General features: G+C 45.9%; 1 long non-coding RNA gene and 1 other non-coding gene across 2 annotated transcripts; one reads left to right on the forward strand and one right to left on the reverse strand.

The window, feature by feature from the left end:
- Positions 3678-7179, reverse strand: LOC102163420. The gene is made up of 2 exons (XR_303086.3): positions 4976-7179; positions 3678-4390 (listed from the first exon to the last, which is right to left on the reverse strand). It is a non-coding gene; the product is annotated as an uncharacterized LOC102163420 (long non-coding RNA).
- Positions 5590-5663, forward strand: TRNAR-UCU. The gene has a single exon. It is a non-coding gene; the product is annotated as a tRNA-Arg (tRNA).

Here is an 8105-nt window from a genome sequence, read left to right on the forward strand (position 1 = left end):
TGAGTTTGGGCAGTAGATGGATCCAGAGGCAGAGAGAACAGATAGGAATATGGCCAAGAAATTGAGCCTTAACAGAGGGTGAGGACTGGGTGGAAAAGGATTAGGGAATGCCAACTGCAGAATGTGGAAAGAAGTAAAATAAACACAAGTGAGAAGCAGCGTGGACAGAAGAGGAAGGGGCATTTTATTTTATGTTAAAGTATAGTTGATTTACAATGTTGTACCAATTTCTGCTGTACAGCAAAGTGACCCAGTCATACATATATATGCATTCTTTTTCTCATATTATCTTCCATCATGTTCTATCCCAAGAGATTGTATAATCATTCCCTGTTTTGGCTGCATCTGTAGCATATGAAAGTTCCTAGGCGAGGGATCCAACCTATGCCACAGCTGTGACAAGGATATAATGCTAGATCCTTAACCCACTGTGCCAGGCCAGGGATTGAACCTGAGCTGATATAGAAACAACACTGGATTCTTAGCCCATGGCACCACAGGAGGAACTCTGGGAGAGGCATTTTAAATTAGGAAATAACCAAGATTGATGTACCCTGAGGAAGGAGGAGAAACTGATGGAGATGGCAAGAAGAAAGAGTAAGAAATCAGGCCTGGGAATTTTGTTTTGAACACACAAGAAGTGATGGCTCAGGGTTGCAGTGGAGGTAAAAAGAGCTTGTGTTTTATTTTATTTTATTTTACTTTATTTTATTTTGTCTTTTTAGAGCCTTATCTAAAAAGCTTGGAAGCATATGGAAGTTCCCAGGTCGAATTGGAGCTCCAGCTGCCAGCCTATGCCACAGCCACAGCAATGCTAGATCTGAGCCGCATCTGTAACGTACACCACAGCCACAGCAACGCGGGATCCTTAACACACTGAGCGAGGCCAGGGATCAAACCCTAGCCCTCATGGATACTGGTCAGTTTTGTTACTGCTGGGCCTGGATAGGAACCCCCAAACCTGGATTTTAAAGAGGATAAAGGCATTGAACTAGAGAGGAAACATCAGAAATGAATTCATTGTGGAGGAACGTGGGTATAGCAGAGAGATTTTTTTTTTTTTCCAGCAAATTCCCAGAAAGATTGGGTGGCATCTTTTGTTAGACACTGCCAGCTTCCTCATCCTTTTTGACCAAACAGAGCATTCATATCCTTGATGACATACTCTCTAGAACTTTCTAGACAGTTTCCTAGAGGAAGTTGAGAAAGATGGGAGATAGAGGTGACCAGGAAAGGGAGCTTCTGGCTCATATTCTTCAGCATCCCTCAGACTCCCTTAGGAAGTTGACCTCTGTGTGGACTCTTCTGTGACCTTGACTACTCATTGGAAGTCCAGCCCATTGTGAGGATCGATTGGTTCTACGTCTATCTGGGGGAGGCTTCAGTGGGCTGAGTAAGCCCATGGGACAGAGCTAGACCTGGGATGGATAGGATTAAAGTGAGATTTGATCTGTATTTGTCCTTCTCAGGCTTGATTTCAGGCTCAGTCACTATCTGGATTATCTCAATTCTTCCCTAGAGGACAGGAAAACGATGAGGAGGGAACTAGCAATCTTCAGGCAGGCTCCTTAGCTGAAGAAGGAAATAGAAGGCTTTAGTACTATAATTGCCTTATTATGATGGTTAGAAGCAATGTGTGGGGGAGATAGACAAATGAGCACAGGGCAAAGCTCAGAAAGGATGCAATGTCTGGAAAAGAACTCAGGGTGGTTTTCCCTAAGGACTCAAGGTATGTTGCTGTTGCCTGCTTAAAGAGGTAGAGAGTTAGGAGCTAAATGTTTGCTACTTCTGCAGAGTGGGCCTTGCCACACCATCCTGACCTTGCAAAACCCTTTCTTCCACCTCCTTGGGAGGTGCTGAAAGGAGGAATGAAGTAGTTACTTGTAAGGGGTGAAAAAGTAAGAGGGAGCTGATCATAGTCAGGAACACTAGAAGATAGCATGTGGAAACCACTTCCAGAAGATGTGCCCACATAGATGTGAATTAATACGGTTTGGGACATTGTAGGGACTATACATGAAAGAGTAGTGCGTAAAGGCCATGCTATCCTAATGGCTATTTCACTGCCTTACTCCATCTAATATCCCTTAGTGTTTAATATGTGGGCTAGTTGGTCTAGGTACCTTTAGGGAAGCTGTGAGCAGAGCCACAGTAGGATGTGGGATTTAATTGTATTTGTTTCTGAGCCAACAGGAGAATTTTTTTTGGCATTTATCATATGTATCCCAGAAACACTTTATGAATGAAATAATGTATGAGCATCACCAGTTTGTCTGTGGGGGTCAAAGAGTGGTATTCAATTAGAGGCATGAGTAATGCTTGAGTCACAGTTCTTTGCAGAATTAAATCAGTAAAAACGTTTTTTTTTGGAAAGAGAATGTACTCATCTTCTTAAAGGTTTACATAAATGCAAATGACATACCTAGTTTAAAAGAAGAAAAAGATGTCCTGTCTTTAATCATTTTGAATGGCTTAACCTTGTCCTTCCTGTCCCTTTAAAAGCTATCACTTCCTTTGATTGTTTCCCTCCTTATTTTTAAATTAAAAACCTGGTTGAGAGACATTATTCACACTTATCAAGAGGCTGCATCTGATTTATAGAAGTAAAGTGAAATAATAGATGTCAGAGGGACATCTCTGATTTGAAGAAAAGCCCTTGGACAAAGTCCAGAGTATTTTTGTTGATAATAGATTATAAGTATAAGGGGTCCTGGAGAGACCCTTGCTGAGGAGGGGTGGGTGTGGGCTAGAATGGAGAGATGGCTGTGGAGGGGGAGGAAAAGCTAAAGAAAGGGTATTTGAGAAGAGGGAGGCAATCCAGACAAGACAGTCAAGAATTATAACTAATGGGACAGAGGAAGGAAGGGGACAGCACCTTGTACCATGACGTCTCAGTTCATCGTTCCCAACAGCATTTCTTGTTGCCCCCAGTTTGTAATGAGGAAGTGGAAGATGGAGATGTTAAGTCATTTTCTCAGGGTTTTGAAGCAGGTAAGCTGCACAACTTGTAATTAAAGCTGGATCTTCATTTCCAGAGTCACGGTCTTGGAGTGAACTTGGAAAATTGATACCTCATGTGGTGGGCAATAAGACCGATTCCTTCTTTTCCTGTACATCTCTCAGAGTAGCTCCTAGATTAAAATCACTTATGGGATCCTAGAGGGTGGGACCAGGTCATTGTTATCTGTCATCATTGTCTCCCCATCCCCAAGTGAGAATATTTTGAAGCCTGAATGAAAGTCCTGGAGGTGGAGGGCTGGGACTCCTCACGCAGGTTGTAGAACACACATGATCTCTTAAGGCAGTGATGCTTTGGGGAAAACTTGGGACTGGTAGATTTCCTGGGTATAAGACTATATCACCGTGAAGAGCAGGTGTATGTTGTGTCTGAGAGAACATTGACCAAGCCTGGTGGGAAGTACTCTGACAACCTAGGCTTTCCTCTTTCTTGTGCCCAAGGGTTCATGGCTGGCCTGTGGGGTGGAGCCTCCCTGGGTAGGCACAGGGACATCCTGCTGAGATCCTTGAGCAGCACCTTGTTACTAGCCATTCGCAATCATACAGTCTCTGGCCAGCCTTGAGTTCTGTGTCGCCTTCTTGGAGTTGTCTAGGGCAAATGTGTTAAGAATGGCCTATTTTGTGCCTCCATGCTTTAGGTTTAGAATGTACATAATCCATTTTTTTTTCATTTTTAAAAGTTTTACTGATGTATAGTTGATTTACAACATTATGATAATTTCTGCTCTACAGCAAAATGATTCTGTTATGCATATACCCCAAACCATTCTTTTTCAGATTCTTTTTCCCACATAAATTATCACAGAATATTGGGTAGTTCCCTGTGCTATTCAGCAGGTCCCTGTTGGCTGGTCATTCCATATACCCCTGTGTGCATACACCAATCCCCAGTTTTTCTGAGCTCCATCTCTAGGTCCTAGATGGAAGGCTAGCTGGTTGGAGTGGCTGCTTTCCCCAAGCGTTAGGGTCTTCCCTTTGCATCCCAACCTGATTAAATTACCTTGGTCTTGCTCTCTCCCAGGTTCCCTTCTTTGGGCTACAAGAATGGGTAGGGAAGTATGAGATGGTGCATTCAGATACAGTCTTAGGCTTAGAAGGGCCCTTAAAGATCTTCTAATTGAAGCTGTTCATATTGTCGTGTTGTTCTTCTCTTGTCCATCACTGGGGTCTCACATTATGATCAGAGGCCATGGGCAGTGTCCAGAGCTGTGGACCCTCGGAGCACACACTGAGGGAGGAGAGGGGCCAGCTGACCCGGTGCTCTGCTCTTTTTGCAACCTCGTGTAAGAATGGGGTCATGAACACTGAGTCAAAGTCTTCAAATCAGTGCATTGTCGTTGGAAGTATAGAGGCCAGTTGTCCCTTAATGTGTCTGGGAATCAAATAGGATAAAATGAGCTGAAGGTGAGGTAAGAAGGACTTAGATTAGACTTTCAGAAGAACTGGCATAGTGGAAACTGATTATGGCATTGCCTTCTCTAGGAGGCTTTTAAAAATAGGAACTGTTTTAGGGGATCTGGGCTGGGTAAGGAGGACTTTCTATATGGTTATGGAGGGATGGTCAATTTGGTTGTCCTGAGACTCCTCTAGCAAACCCAGACAGCTGAGAAATCCTCATTATTTAAATGAGACATTGGCCCTAGGTTGGAAAGAAAGGAGGCAGACTTGGAGATGGGGAAGGTGGGGGAAGGGAAGCAGATAGCAAAGAACCGCTCCAAGATCATCTGTATTTCATTATGGAGCTGCCACTGTCTCCCTCCTTTCTAAGCACTCACGCTCTCTCACTCTGTCTCTCCCTCTCCCTCTCTCCCTCTCTCTCTCTCTCTCTCTCTCTCTCTCTCACACACACACACACACACACACACACACACACACACACACCCCACTCCTCTGTCTCCACTCCTGTCCTTAATTCTAGTTGAGATGCTGAAAGACCATCACATCAGACTCCCATTACCTCTTCCTGGCACCTCTTCCCCGGAGCCTGACAGATTCAGCTCTCAAAGCTGAGAACTGGACCAGCTGGTCTCCCGCAGCTCAGCTTCCCTGCGGGTATCTGCCGCCGGTTCACACTGTTTCTTTACGGAAGCAGCTCCTTTGTCTCGGGATCAGGGGGGATCCAGGGTTTCTCTGAATCTCCCAGCTTTGCCTAGCCCCTGTCTGAGAAGAGCTGGACCGGGATGAAACCACAGTGAGACAGAGGGGGGTGGAGGTAGAGAAGGCTCCGGTTTTCTCCGCTGCTTAATTAGCATGAGAATAGAAAGACTTCTCCCTAGCCTCCCTTAGGGATGGAGAGGAAAGAAGAGCAAAGGCTCTGGCTCTGTCCTACTTCGTCAGAGATTCTGGGGCTGGGAAAATGATCACCACCATGTTCCTCCAATCCTCTGAGGACCCAGGGACCCACGGTACTGAGAAAAGCTTTGATGGAGCCGGCTGGTGGATCTCCACTCCAGATTTTCCAGCTGTCCCTGTCCCCCCCCACCGCTCAGAGAGCAGGATGCTGAGATGGCTCGGTGATGCAGAAGGTATGTGCTTTTTCAGTTCTGGTGCTGATGCTGTGTGTGTGGTGAGGTCTCTGTGGCGCAATGGACGAGCGCGCTGGACTTCTAATCCAGAGGTTCCGGGTTCGAGTCCCGGCAGAGATGGTCACCTGGCAGGTACCTCTTTTGTTTCGTATGGTGTCATGCTAGGTTGATAATTATATTTATTCCTCCCTGGAGGCTCCGGGAAAGAGAAAGGAAACCCCCTCTCCTTGGGAATCCTGGACCTCCCCTCTTTTTCTGTCTCCTCCCTCTCCATTCTTTCTCTGTTCCTCCCTTACCAATTTTCATTGTCTAGCAAAGGCTCAACTGTCTGCTGCATCTCTCTGCTCAGCCAGACTGACACAGCCTTTGAATCTTTTGCTTTATAGAAGAATCACTGGCACACAGTGACCGAGATGCCTGGCCATAGGTTTTGGCACCACCGTGCATCCCTTTACCTCTGAGGACACAAAAAGGCAGATCATCCCATAAGCTGATGAGGAAATGCCCAGTTGTCCTCTAAGGTAACAGCCACCTTGACCAAGGGGGTCAGGAATAGATGGGGTCGTGCAGAGGATGATTTCTTGTGCTGTCTTTGTCAGCTGAACTTTTACATTCCAAAGCGTGGGTTTTCTCTGCTAAAGGTCCTCACTCACTGCCTCGTCTACAAGGTGAGATGGAATCATTGCTCTTTGTCTCTGTGGAATAAACTACACAGCAGCATGCTAATTACCAGCAACAGACAGACTTGTCCCCAGAAACTCAGGGTCTTAAATGCTCTGTACTGTGAAAAGTTTGCAGCCTCTCCTGTTTATAGGACAAGCCCATGAGGTTTGTATCTGAATATTATTTTCATAATTCCCATTTTCCAGGAAGCCCTTTTCTCACCACCCCTCTCATCTTGTATCCACTTCTACTCTCTTGCCCTGTCTCCTCTGATGGGCCATATTCAGCAAGATCTCAGCTTGGTCAGATTGGTGTTCTATTTTGGGCTGGTCTGGCTCTCTCCCTTTTCTGTTGCTGCCTCTAGCCTATTAGCTAGAGGGAGCCACCCAAACCAGGAACTGACCTCTACCTCAGGTGACCTCCAGAAACCTGAGACTCACCTCTCCTCCTGCTGGATGGGGAGTCAGCAGCTCTCCCCCACGGAGCTCTGGACCTGGATGGGCCACCAGAGGACACAGCCAGCCATGCCCTTGTGCCCTAAGGAAGCTGGGCTGGGGTGAGAGAGGACAATTCAAACCACGCCAAGATGCAGGGAATTGACAGGGCAGACAGGGGGACCCTAGAAAGAGATGATTTTTAGCCTTTAGGCCACATGCCTGTTTGTAGCCAACTGAAGCACCCACAGTTGTTTAGAAGTAGTCCTGTACCTCCAAGGGACTTAGAATCCTTGCAGTAAGATCCAACCCAGCTTTACCTTTCTGAGTTACTTTGGGGGAGGTGGGGGGTAGAGGGATACCAGTAGATATTAACGATCTCCTGCTAGCCCCATGGCTATGCCCATATTGGTGTGGACCAGAATTCCCTGGGCAGCTCCTTCTGGAGCCTTTTATTGTTAGTTCAGCCTATGCAAGATCTTTTTGCTTTAAGATCAGGCCTGAAAGGGAAAATTGGTCTGTGTGTGTGTGTGTGTGTGTGTGTGTGTGTGATGGGAGAGGGGGAGTGTAGGGAGGGGGAGGGAGGGGGGAGGAGGGGATTGTAGGGAGAGGGTTAGAGAAAGGGCATATCAGAGTTTTCAACCATAATCCAGAATACTTCTTACATCTTTCTAGTCCCCCCTGCATCATTCTGTTATCAAGGTGCTGCTCAATGGTAACAGTGTTGAAAAGCAAGATGATGGTCCCTCTATCACTGTTAAAGGTCAAGGCAAGGGTAGACCTCTAGGCCTTCATGGCCCACTCCAAGGCTTTCTTAGTTCTAGAAGCTTTCTAGGAATATAGTCTTTTTTTTCTTCTTACTGAAAAAAAAATGTAGGAATATAGTCTTTCTTTTTCTTTATGAAGCTGTGGCATATGGAAGTTCTCTTGCCAGGTGTCAAACTGGAGCTGCAGCTGCAGCCTACACCACAGCCATAACAACACTGGATCCTTAACCCAGAGTCAGGCCAGGGATGGAACCCACATTCTCACAGAGACAACATCAGGTCCTTAACCTGCTGAGCCACCATGGAAACTCCTAGGAGTATGGTCTTTATGAAATTGTGGGAACTGGGAAGAGATGTGTACCCCCAAGGAGGCACTGCATTGGGATCTGTTCAAGTGTTTGATCAGGGTGCAACATAGCCAGCGCCTTAGGCGAAGTTCTGTACCAGTGAGAATTCAACCCCACAGATTATCCTCCATGCTTGATTTTAGCCAATGATTTCCATTTTCTAACTTTGAATCAGAAGACCTTGGTGTCAGTCACAGCTTTGCCAAGTTTCTAAACCTCTTTGAACTTTAACTTACTCATTTATAAAAACAAAATTTTGTTATCTGTCCTCCAAATGTAAGAGGAGTGGGAATGTCCATTGGACAGCTCTGTGCAAGTATATTGGTAGTTTGGGGTTTGCTTTTGTCTCTT

The sequence above is a fragment of the Sus scrofa genome, chromosome 4 (genome assembly GCF_000003025.6).
Source record: "Sus scrofa isolate TJ Tabasco breed Duroc chromosome 4, Sscrofa11.1, whole genome shotgun sequence".
Classification (NCBI taxonomy): domain Eukaryota; kingdom Metazoa; phylum Chordata; class Mammalia; order Artiodactyla; family Suidae; genus Sus; species Sus scrofa.